A 12,545-nucleotide genomic window follows, 5' to 3' on the forward strand; every position below is an offset into this window, starting at 1 on the left:
TGGTTGGTTTGCTACCAGGAAGATAGGAGATAAAGGGAGGCATTTCCATGGGCCTCCAGGACAGCTAGTGGCTCTGGGTTCAGGAATGTCTTTTTCCTAGGAGAACTTGGCAGGCCCAAGAGAGGGGCGCTGGGACTCCTGGGGGTTCTAGCAGGGAAGGTGGACTCCTCCCTCATCAGCCCACCTTCCAGCCCCACACTCCATTCTGGGCTTCAGAAACACAATGCAAGTCAATGTTCACTGGATGTCTACAGTGAACCAGGAGCCAAGCCAGGGAATTGGGTACAGAGTCTGACACTCCAAGTGGAGGTGGGGGGCGGATTGGGGGTGGTAGGAAGACGGACACAAACGAACATTGCAAAGTCAGCCACACACACACATACACACAAGCACACACATGTGCCACACAGATCTCTATAGGAATGTTCGTCACAGTGTAGTTTATAATAGAAAAAAATCTAGAAACATTCCAGATGACCAAGAATTGAGCACTTGTAAAAACACAGGAACTCCTCTTTATCTGTGGTTTCACTTCCCCTGGTTTCAGTTACCTGTGGTCAACCTCCATCGGGAACTAGATGATCCTCCTCCTGACATATCATCGAAGGTCAACAGTAGCCTAATGCTATGTACCGACGCCTGGTCATTCCCTTCACTTCATCTGGTCCCGTGGGCATGTTACCATCACACGTCATCACAAGAAGAGAGGCAAGTACATGGGGCACCTGGGTGGCTCAGTCAGGTAAGCTTCTGCCTTTAGCTCAGATCATGATCCCGGGGTCCTAGGATCGAGTCCCGCATCAGGGTCCTGGCTCAGGGAGGAGCCTGCTTCTCCCTCTGCCTGCTTGTGTTCCCTCTCTCATTCTGACAAATGAATAAACCAAATCTTATTAAAAAAAATAAAATAAAAGAAGAGGGGTGGGTACAGAACAGTAAGATATTCTGAGAGTGAGAGTCCATATTCATATAGCTTTTATTACAATCGTTATGCGTTCTATATTACTATTAGCTAATGCTGCTAATATCTTACTGTGCCCAATTTATAAATCAAACCTTATCATAGGTGTATATGTATAGGAAAAAAACACAACATATATAGACGATGTGGTACAATTCATGGTTTCCACTGGGCACCCACAGGGGTGGTCTCAGAGCGTATCTACTGAGGACAACTGTATACACTTTATGACTGACCCAAAGGACGGAGCTCTCTACAGTAATTTCAAATTATGTTGGAGAAGAATATTTAATGACGTGGGGACAAGGTTCTCCATAGTTTGTTTAACCAAAAAGCCAGCTTATGAAACAGTAATGTCACAATTCCATGATCCTATTTCTAAATTTTTGAGATATATATTCATTAAACATGTTATGCTATAATAAAGTTACACATGTGTGTGTAAATGTGAGTGTGTAACTGTGTGTGTAACTGTGTACTTAAAAAAACTAGAAAATGCAGTAAAGTCCTCCTATGGTTGTCTCTGAGTGGTGGAATTATGGCTGAACTCTATCTCCTTTTTGGTATATTTCTATATTTTCTAAATTTTCTGCAATAAATAGATATAACTTTTATGGACAAGTTTAAAAAAAGAAAAGATGTATTTTTGAAATTAGTTTTTCCAGGGACACCTGGGTGGCTCAGTGGGTTGAGCCTCTGCCTTTGGTTCAGGTCATGATCTCAGGGTCCTGGGATCAAGCCCCGAACCCTGCTCTCTGCTCAGCCAGGAGCCTGCTTCCCCCCCACCCCCCGCCTCTCTCTACCTACTGTGATCCTTGTCAAATGAATAAATAAAATAAAATAAAAAGAAATTAGCTTTTCCAGACACCTGTCCCAGGGAGGTAGAAATTCCCAGGCAGGAGCTACCCACACACTGAGACTAGCCCCCTAGGCCCAGGTGCTTTTCCCAAGAAATCAGACTCGGCAGACCCTTTCCTCAATTACCAGTACCCCACCCAGGCTCTCACTCTTACACAGACCCTTTCCCACTCCTACCCTGTCCACCCTAAGGTGTCCTCAGATGGGGTGAGGGACTGAGGCCCCCCAGGAGGGACTGCATGGTGGGCCAGGCTAAGCAGGTCCTAAAGCACATAACCAACCCTGGAGACCAGGAATGGCCCTTCCTTGGTTCCTGTGTGAATCTCAATCCCATTCTGCAGACCAGGCAACTGAGGCCCAGAGAGGCTAATCGACTAGTGCCAAGCCACACAGCTGGTAGGTGGCAGAGCCATCTACCTCCGGATTTATAGCTTCTATACCTTTCTCTCGTGGCTCATCCTCCACTGGGTCCAGAGAACTTGGGTGCCAAGTTCGAATTGCTTGAATCTCTGGAATAAGCTCTATTCTGGGAAGTTCACCTTGATAAAATGCATCTTTTCATGGTCTTTGTACTCTTGGCTTGCCCTTGGCTGGACTGGGTGGGGGTAATCATATCCCCCCTAATTAGAGCAAGTAACTGCAGAAAAAAACTGGCTGGGAGTGGGGCTCCTGAGAAATGCATCCTTTCCCCTTCCCAGACACATCTGTAAATCCCTGAAACTCCACACTCCCCTGGTAAACAGGATCTCTGGGATCTCTGTCCCTCATCCCTAACTCCTGCCTTTCCCGCTGCCAAGTCTCAGTCTCCAAAATCAGATTCCATGCTCCCTTCCTCTGGGACACTTTGGGGGGGGTTAACTTCCTGCCACCATTCTCTTTCCCTCCTACCCCTTACTAACCAAACTACCCTCCCGGCACACATCCTCTGTGGCAGGCCCTATCCAACTACTTTTCATGTGTTCCCTCCCTTTTCCTAACAACCTTAGGAGAGGGCACTACTATCTTTTTCCACTCGGTCACAGAGAGGTCAGCCGAACTGACCAAGGTCACACAGCAAATGGGGGCCAGAATTAGAACGCAGGCAACCTGAAAACAGAAGCCACACTCTGAACCAGGTCACCTGTGGCAGTGAGTTTTCACTGGTATTCTGTCACACTGGCTGACCTATAATTCAGAAGCCCACTTCACTGGGCTATGGTGACATTTGGATGACTAGGCAGGTCAGGGTGATGGCCTTTCCCCAAAAGAGGGGATCTTCCATTTGTCAGTGGGTGGAGACAGGTTCACCCCCTATCCAGAGGGCGTTTGGCATCTGCCACAATGTCCTGGTTGATTCTGCTCTCCTCAGTCCTGCCACCAACATTCAGGACAGGCTCTGCATTGGGGGGACAGTTCCCGGAGGGGTGGGGTGGCTGGCCCACTGGAGACAGTCTCTAGCGAAGGGTCCCAGGCAAGCGCCCCCCCACCCCGCCCTGCCCCATGCATGTGCCAGACCCCCTGAGCCCTTGATATCCGAAGGAGGCCCTGGCATCCTACGCTCTCCGCCATCCTCCACCTGGCTGGCTACCTGCCCTTCTCCTCTCTCCTCTGTCCTTCCCCCACCTCCCCACGGGGCCCCAGCCAACTTCCCTCCCTGCCCACCTTCCCAGAGTGAGAATAAACAAGAAGACAAACCCAGCATCATCATCATCGTGGTGGCGGCAAGGGGAGCAGGGAACTTGCCTTCATTTCCCTGGTTTCCCTGATCCCGACCTTAATCCCCCGCTCAGCATCCTGTCAGCCGGGTTGTTCTCAAGCTGACATTGCTGCAGGCGCCTTCTCGGCAGCCTTTCCTCAGATCTGCCTCCTCGGGGGACTTCTAAAGAGGAGCCTGAGGTTTCTCTGTTACAGCCGGCTTCACTCGCTGCCCTCAAGCAAAGCCTGGGCTCCCAGGGGGCCGCAGGGAGAGGGGGCAGCAGGGGGGCAGTGCCAGGCCTGACGTTTTCGCAGGAAGAGGGGAGGATGGAGGCGGCTGTATCCCAGAGGCTTCCAGATCGAGGGTCAGACCTCGGGCAGGAGCCCCACCAGAGCCGCTGGTCACCTCCAGTGGTGGCGGAGTCTTGCTCAGATGGGTTGGCCCGAGAGGGGAAATGGAGGCCAGAGCCCAGGGAATTCAAGCTGGCGCTGGTTCTGGTTAGGGAGGAGGCAGAGGGATCTGCGATTTTCTGAGTCTGCCTGGAGATCACAGCTCAGGGTGGATTTACAGAAAGGATAGCTAGGGTCTGCCCTGCTCATGTACATGAGAAAACCGTATATACGCGCTCATCAGTTGACCTGTGGAACATTCCTAAGTGCTGGGTGCTGGGAGAGAAATGGGAAAGGCAGCCTGGTGAAAGGAATGAAGTGTGAGCTGGGCATATGGGCCGGGTCCCAGCCCAGCTCCACCGGGCAAGTGCTGTGAGTCCTCAGGCCAGTCACTTGGCTTTTCTGAGCCCCATCTTTGTCTTCTCCAAGGCAGTAGGAGGTGGGACATGGGGGAGGTTATACCCAAAGCTACCTTGCAGGATCAAGGTGAAGTTTCAAGACATAGTCTGAGCACCTGGGCTTTAAGGATGATTGTTATAACTCTTGTCATCACCCACTGGGGACATTAGAGTCCAGAGTATTTTCTGGGTCTTCACGAAGCGGTCTCTGTATGCAGGGGAGTGAGCTGAGAGCACACGTCTTCAGGTGAGCGTCTGCGGGGGGCTCTGAGTAGGGCCTCAGTGAAATTGTTAAGTCTCTGCATTTGAAATCAAACTTAGTCCACAACATGAACAAACATCCAGGATAGTGGGCGCTGGCCGGCCCTGCCCCTCTAACACTCCCTTCTGCAAGCCCGTGACGTACCTATCCTGCCAAGGGGACAGAGATATGGGAGGCTCCTGGAAACCCAAAAAGGGGTGCTCTTTGAGTCCCCCCCTCACCTGGCTCCTCTTTCCTGGAGCCTCCTCGGGCCCATAGCTACTCCCTGGACTACATTGGAAGGTAGTACCTAAGACCCCAGGCACTCAGCTTCCTGTCCTGGGCATTTGCCTTCAGGCAGAAAGCTCTGAGATGGGGATGCAGCCTGGGTGGGCTTTGAGAGAGAGCACTGGCTCTTCCTGTTGCCAGGATTTACTTAGCTGGGTGGCCTTAGACAAGTTACTAAACCTCTCTGAGCCTCAGTGTCCTCCTCAGTAACATTACTGTTTGTAGCACTGTAGTGCAGTAATAAGAAATAGAATGTTGACAACGTTTTAGGTTTCACAAATGGGAAAAAATGTCAAGAAGTCAAAACAGTCAGATCAAAATGTCATATCCATATGCCTGGCACCTAAGAGACAGTGAGTAAACTCTCCTTTCTCCTTTCTCTCCTTCCTTCCTTCTGCCTCTCTTCCTCCCTTCCTTCCAACCAAACTGATTTTACCACTCTGCTGATCAATTCATTCCTGCCCTGCAGGGCAAGTCAAATTCCCTCCTGACCCAACCAGAAGGCTTCCAGCTCACCTGTGAGGGAGGGGCTGCCTTCAGGGTCCACTTAGGGCACTATCACCTCCAAGTCTTTGGGAAACCACCAGACTCAGAATTCTCAGGAACTTGCCACAGATGCCAATTCCTGGACATGCTCCACCTGCTGAATTAGCACCCAGGGGTAATCCTGAGCATCAGTGTTTCATAGGCCCCCTCGTGATTCTGACAGCCACTAGATTTGAAGGCCACCTCTTTGGCTCTCTCTTTTGTACTAGGTCCATGCTGTGTGGTCTCAAGTTTGTCAGGCAGTGTTGAAAGTCCTTGTCTTGGGAATGTGGCTACTTCTTCTACCAGCCAGGAGACACCCATGGGACAGTCCTGGGAGAACCCAAAGCCACTGGATAGGACCAATCGCAGGCCACCTATACACACACCTCCCCCACAGTCTGCAGGAGCTGGGGGCTTCCTGGCCCGTCTTCCACAGTGGCCCCAGCCTTCCTTAGGTCACTACCTCTGGGTTTCCCCAGCCAGTGGTCTGAAATACCACTGGAGCTCCATGTCAAGTCAGACAGAAGCTCCCGGCCCTGGCATTCAAGGAGACAGGCTCAGGAGGAGCAGGTTGCCTTCAAACTTCCCAAGAATCTCCCTGCACTGGGGCTTGGGGAGCAGGGCAACTTTGCTTGGCTTCTTTCCTCCCTGGACCATCCCCCAAAGGATGGCTGCCTTAGTGTTTGGGGGAAGGACTGGAAGGGGGCCCTTTTCAGGTCTCTGAGGGCTCACATCCCCCCTACATTTCAAACCCCACACCCTTCTAACTATTCCCACCTGCCTTCACATGGGTTAAGTTGACCAGAACTCTACCAAGGGAGGTGCTCCTGGGAGAAGGGGGGCAGTGGGATGTGTGAGTTGGAAGTCCTGGCTTTTCACAACCCATTGAGCAGACCATGGCAAGTCCCTCCCTGTCCCTGCCCTCCCCTCCCTTCCCTTCAGGGAGCAGCACCTGAAAGCTGGGGCACCAGAGAGTTACTTCTGTAGGTGCTAAGTGAGCACAAGGTATGGATCTTTTTATTTGTATTTTATAGGATGAATCCTTTTGTACTGTCCCCCAACAGGTGCAGGCTACCTAGGAAGCGCCCTGTCCCAGTGCCACCTCTCAGGGAGTCCCAGCCTCAAGCTGTCTGGCTCTTAAAACAATCCCATCTGTTTGAGGGGGCTTCAGAGGCAGCTGGGAGAGTCCCCAATCACCGCCACTCCTTCCAAGAATAGGAGAATCCTGTTCTAAGGTAGCTTGAGCCATGATATCTGCCCCTGAGGTTATTGGGGGAGGCGGGGAGTGGAGGTACCAGGGGAAGATGACTCTGGGAGCCAGATCCTGAAACTCCCATGGGCGTGAGACCAGAAACCCAAACCCTGGCCCCCCACCCTACCCCCCCAAGCCACCGTCCGGAAAAAATAAACTATTTCCTGCAACCAGCTCCGAAACAAAGTCTATGAGTGAGCTGTGACACATGTTACATAAATAGAAGCCGCAGAGGGGAAAAGCCTGTTTTCTCTTTCATTATTTATCACTCTCTAACCATCTCCAGCTGGGTGAGTAAACAGGCGCATTGGCCCATAATGAGGAACAGACCGCGCTGTGGGGCTGCCGTGGGGGCGTGGGTGCGAGTGTGACAGTGTGTGTGCCCTGGGTCTGTCTGTCTGTGTGTCTCCCCCCACTGAGAGGGGAAAGTGGGAGTCTGCAAGGAGCAGGCTTGTGGGAGACATCTGATTCCAGAGAGCAAGGGACAGTCCCCCGGTGCCCCCGCTGGGGTGCCATGCCTCCCCACCCTGAGGGTTGTTTGGGGACCTGGGCGGGCATGTTGGATGAAGGAGGCGTCAAAAAGGGAGAGACTGTGTGGGTGGGGGAGGCTGGGAGGCTGAGAAAGTGCCAGGTCTCAGAGTCTGACCCTGGCTGGGTGGCCTCTGAGTGGGGCCAGGGGCTGCGTGGGAGCAGGGCAGGAGCTGGAGGGTGTGGGGGGCCGTCCGTGAGACAGAGACTGAGGGAGAGGGGACCCTGGGAGTGCAGAGCATGCATGTACCATTCTGGGGGTGTGTATGGCTCTGTGGAACTTTCTGACAATGGGAAAGTGTGAGTGTGTGTGAGCCCTGACGGCATGTACATCTGTGTGTCGCTGTGGGAGCATGATATGTCCATGTGGGAATTTACGGCCGTCAGAGTGGTTATGGCTTTAATATGGTGAAGTCCTAACCCCAAGCACCTCAGCCTATGATCTTTGGAAACAGGGCCGTTGTCAACGCATTCAAGACAAGGTCATGCTGGGATGTCCCTGCGGCACCCGACGCGATGTGACCAGGGTCCTAGGAAAGAGATGTCCCTGTGAAGATGGAGGCAGAAATTGGGTAATAATCGATAATAAGGTTCTGTTGTTTCAGCCCCCCAGGCGGTGGTACTTTGTTACGGAGACTCGAGGAGACAAACACCCGAGTGTATGAACGTGTGTACACTTGGGAGAGGGTAAATAAGCGTGGAAACTATGGGAATGTGTACATGAGATCCCGGTAGTGAAGATGGGTGTGGGTGTGACTCTGACTATGGGAGCGTGTAAATATGTGTGTAAGACCAGGGATTGTGCAAATGGGCATGCTAGTGTGTATACACACACTTGGTATCCACCCACCATCATCCTGGAAAGGGATCCAGCATCCATCCTTCACTCCTGGCTGCCTCTGCACATCTTCAGAACCCTTCCCTGACCCAGGCAGTCCTGCCTGACTGAGGTCAGGTCAGTCCTGGAGGAGGGCTGAGCTGGTCCCGCTGCCAGCTGCCCACAGCCTGCCCCCACCTCGGGGTCAGCCCGACATCAAGATTTAAACCCCACCCATGCATGCAGAGCCCAGAGTACGGCTCCTCAAACTCCTTGTTTGTGGCCCTGGGGAATTCTCGCCCAAAGCCTGATTTCTCTCTAGCTCAGGGCTACCGAGCTGGTATCAGCTGTCTTGCATGGGGAATTATAAGGGAGACAGGTCTAAACCCTGAATTTTTGGACAGAACTGGCTTCCTGAGCACCTGTGTTCACAGGTCCATCTCAGGTGACCACTGAATGTCACAGAGCCACCTGGACACCTAGCTTCCTGGGTTATGTCCAGACCCATCTGTCCTGCTGGCCAGCTTCTGGCCCCCAACCAGGGGATACCACAGTTGTTCAATTACTCAACATAGCACACACCACTCAACTCTCTTAGAATCCTCTAAGGTGTCCCAGAGACACCTTTCTATAAAACCTCAGACAAGCCACTTATCTCTGAGCTTCAGTTTCCCCTCTGTGAAAAGGGCACAACCACCCATGCCCTGCCTATTTTCTGGGAATGGTGTCAAGTTTAGGGGGGTTTAATGGACATGAACTTTTCTTATAAAGAAACGCTTTATAAAATGCTCCCACGGGAGCACCTGGGAGGTTAAGTCGGTTTAGTGTCTGCCTTTGGCTCAGATTATGGTCCCGGGGTCCTGGGATTGAGCCTCGCATCAGGCTCCCTGCTCAGCAGGAAGCCTGCTTCTCCTTCTCCCACTCCCCCTGCTTGTGTTCCCTCTCTCACTATATATCTCTCTGTCAAATAAATAAATAAAATCATTTTAAAAAGATTTATTGATTGATTGACTGATTGATAGGTTTGAGAGAGAAAGCATGGAGATAGGGAGGCACAGAGGGGGAGAGAACATTTAAGCAGACTCTGAGCTGAGCATAAAGCCCGACGCAGGGCTTGATCCCATGACCCTGAGATCACAACCTGAGCCAAAAAACCAAGGGTGGGATGCCCAAATGACAGCGCCACCCAAGTGCCCCAGGAGTGATTTTTATAGATGAACATTTGCCACCAGGTTTATGATAGGGAGCATTAACTTTGAATTCCAATCAAATAAAATGTTAGCCCTCTCCTCCCCCCAAATCCTATTCTTTTCATTAGCAGACGTGTACTTCAAAAAATTATATTAGGTTATTACTATAATTATAATACCATCAATAAAAACTTTGTGGAAGTCTGTTTTCTTTCTTGTTATATAAGTCCCTACATAATATCCTTGAGGCAGCCTCTTGGCCCACTAAGCCTAAAATATTTACTAACTGTCCTGTTACAGAAATCATTTGCTCGTCTCTGCCTCCACTACTGAACTCTGCCATTCCAGAAACAAGTTGGCCATAGTTTGCCAGTCCCCAAAATAGAATACACTAAACCCTTGGCCATTTTGATTGGTTTGGAGAGAGGCAAGTAAATTCCTAGACAGGTCCCGACAAGCCAGCGTTTGCTTGAACAGTTCACTGGCCTGGACTGGGCAGGATGTGAGTCTAAAGCTGATGGGACTCCCTCCAAGGACTCTGAGAACAAAGCCCACCCAGCAAAAGGCAGAGTTAAGCAATGTAGAGGACCCAACGGCATTGCTTCAAGCCCCTGGATCACACATCACCTGCAGTAAGCCCTACCCTTTGATTTTTTGGTTACAGGAGCCAATCAATTCCCATTGTTACATAAGCTTATTTGAAGTGAATTTTCTGATGCTTGCACGGAGACAAAAGCACAGAAGAAGAATGTTTAACCTAGCTCTGGGCATCCAAGGAAAACTTCCAAGAGGAGGTGTCATCTTAACTGGGTCTTAGAGTCAGCCATGAAAGCAGAAAGAAGAAACAGTATTCCAAGCAGGAGTAGGACATGAGAGTAGGCACATGCCACAAGTCCCAAGTGGCAGAGCTGGGAGTGGCCAGGGATAGAATTTGAGGTTCAGGAAAGGAAAACTCATGTACCAGGCCAACGTGCTTGATGTTAGCCCTTTGGAGATGGGTCTTAAACAAGGCATGACAAGTTCAGGTTGGCCCTTAAAATAGAACTTTCGACCACTGCTTGGAGGGAGGTGCGGGAAAGGGATCGGGTTGGGAGTGGGGAGTCAATAAGGAGGCCACTGGGATACACCAGGGAGAAGATGATGAGGGTCCAGACCACCAGGAGCGGGGAATGGAGAGGAAGGAATGACTCTGAGAATATTCTGGAAGTGGTGGATCATGATGCTATCACTGAAGAGAAAATGCAAAGATGGGGCATGTTTTTAGATACAGATGATGATTAGAATCTGGGACGCGTTGAATATGCCATCACTGGCTCACCGACACAGGGGTGGGAATGAAGTCCAAGATAGTGATTGTCCTCAGAGCCACCAATCCACAGCTGTGGTTAAAACCACAAGAGTGGGTGAGATTGTCCAAGGGGACATGTAGATTGAGGAGAGCAGTGGGTCAAGGCTGGAACCTTGAGAACCACACCAACCATTGAAGAGGAGGGGGCAGTGGCAAACGACACAAGCTCACAAAGGCACATGGAAAGGAAAAGTCAAGGAGAACAGAGGGCAGTGTGTGCCAGGTGCGGGTACCCTGCCCATTATCTCCGGGCACATACCTCTAGATGGACAACAACTGCTCTTTGCCAGAGAGTTTTTCTGGCCATGGAAACACCCTGGCTCCAGCTCAGGGCATGCTGGAAGTGCTGGAGGGTCAATTGCCGGGAAACAGCCCTGAAACGATGGCAAAGGAGGGGTAAATAGCTAAGGACCCCATCTTCCCTTCCCCATGGTATGGATGAGCTGAGGCCTATCTCATATACCTTCCTGAGGTCCCAGCCAATGGAGGGAGCATTCCTGTGTGTTCCCAGCCTTCCTTCTCATTTTCCCATTCCTCAACTGGTGTTTCCTGGGACCATTTCCCAAACAGACCCCTTGTGCTTGGATCTTTGTCTCAGAGTCGGCAGAAAATCTACACTTGTCACAAAATCCCAATAAGTAGAACATTTCAAGATACTTCCTCCCAGTAACTTCTGTCTTGGGGGGAGGGGGACTCAGGTCATCCCTGCCCCAGGCACATTGCCCACCCCACACTCCTAAAGAAGCAGGCTAATTTGTGCCCTGATCTGGAGGTCCTCAACAGGGGTCTTCCCATTCTGAGGCTGAACAAACTTCACTATCAAAATATCCTTGCCAGGGGTGTGGGTTGGGGGAGATCCTTTTCTATCTCCTCACCTCAGCTTCTCCTTGTTTATAGGGGCTCCTGTGGTCAGGGATGTGTGCTCACAGCCCTCTGAATATTGCAGAGGCTTAGAAAGACTCCCTCAGCCTGATCCCGCCTCTCCTGGGACCACTGGCTCAGACTTCTCCTTTTCCAGCCCTCCAGGTGACCCTCACTTCTTTCCAGTCGTCCAGCCCTGCCGGTGCTCACCACTGCTTTTTCTGTCTGCGATCCAGGGACTGGCTCTGATGGCCAGCAGTGATCCACAGGGAGGTAGGGAGGCCTGGGTGGCCTGGAAACACACCTCACTTCCAACCTGCTCTTCACCTCTTATCTCTCAAGGCAAAAAAACAAAAAGAATAAACCAGACTTCTGGGGGCAGAGAGCCAGGGCCCTCAAGAAGCCATATGGTAGAGCAATGAAGTGGACACTGGGTGGGTACCAAGCCAGGATATGGACACAGGTACTTTGCTTTCGTGACTGTGGAACCGTGTATGTGTTTCATTGAGCTGTGGGCTTGTCACTTGCCAAGTGAGGAAAATTAACAGTACCTGCTTCAATGTAAACTGGTGCAGCCACTGTGGAAAACAGCATGGAGGTTCCTCAAGAAATTAAAAATAGAAATACAGTATGATGTAGTACTCCCACTACTAGATATTTACCCAAAGAAAACAAAAACAATTTGAAAAGCTATATGCATTCCTTTGTTTACTGCAGCCTTATTTACAGTAGCCAAGACAGTAGATGAAGGGATAAGGAAGAGGAAGTATCACACAATGGAATGGTACTCAGCCATAAAAAAGGATGAGAGTTTGCCATTTGTGACAACATGAATAGACTTGGAGGGTATCATGCTAAGTGAAATAAGTCAGACAGAGAAAGACAAATCCCTTATGATTTCACTTACATGTGGAATTAAAAAAAAAAAAACACACCAAAAGAGTAAACAAAGAAAGCAGAAACAGACCCGTATATACAGAGGACAAACTGATAGCTGAGGACGGGAGTAGGAGCATAAAACAAATGGGGTGAAGGGAACACAGGCTTCCAGTTATGGAATGAGTAAGCCACGGGAATGAAAAGCACAGCATAGGGAATAGAGTCAAGAGTGTTGTAATAGTTGGTCACTACCCCTGTGAGCAGAGGATAACACACAGACTTGTGGGATCTCTGCATTGCACACCTGAAACTAATGTCATGTTGTGTGTCCACTA

This window comes from Neovison vison, chromosome 1, assembly GCF_020171115.1.
Source record: "Neovison vison isolate M4711 chromosome 1, ASM_NN_V1, whole genome shotgun sequence".
NCBI classification, from domain to species: domain Eukaryota; kingdom Metazoa; phylum Chordata; class Mammalia; order Carnivora; family Mustelidae; genus Neogale; species Neogale vison.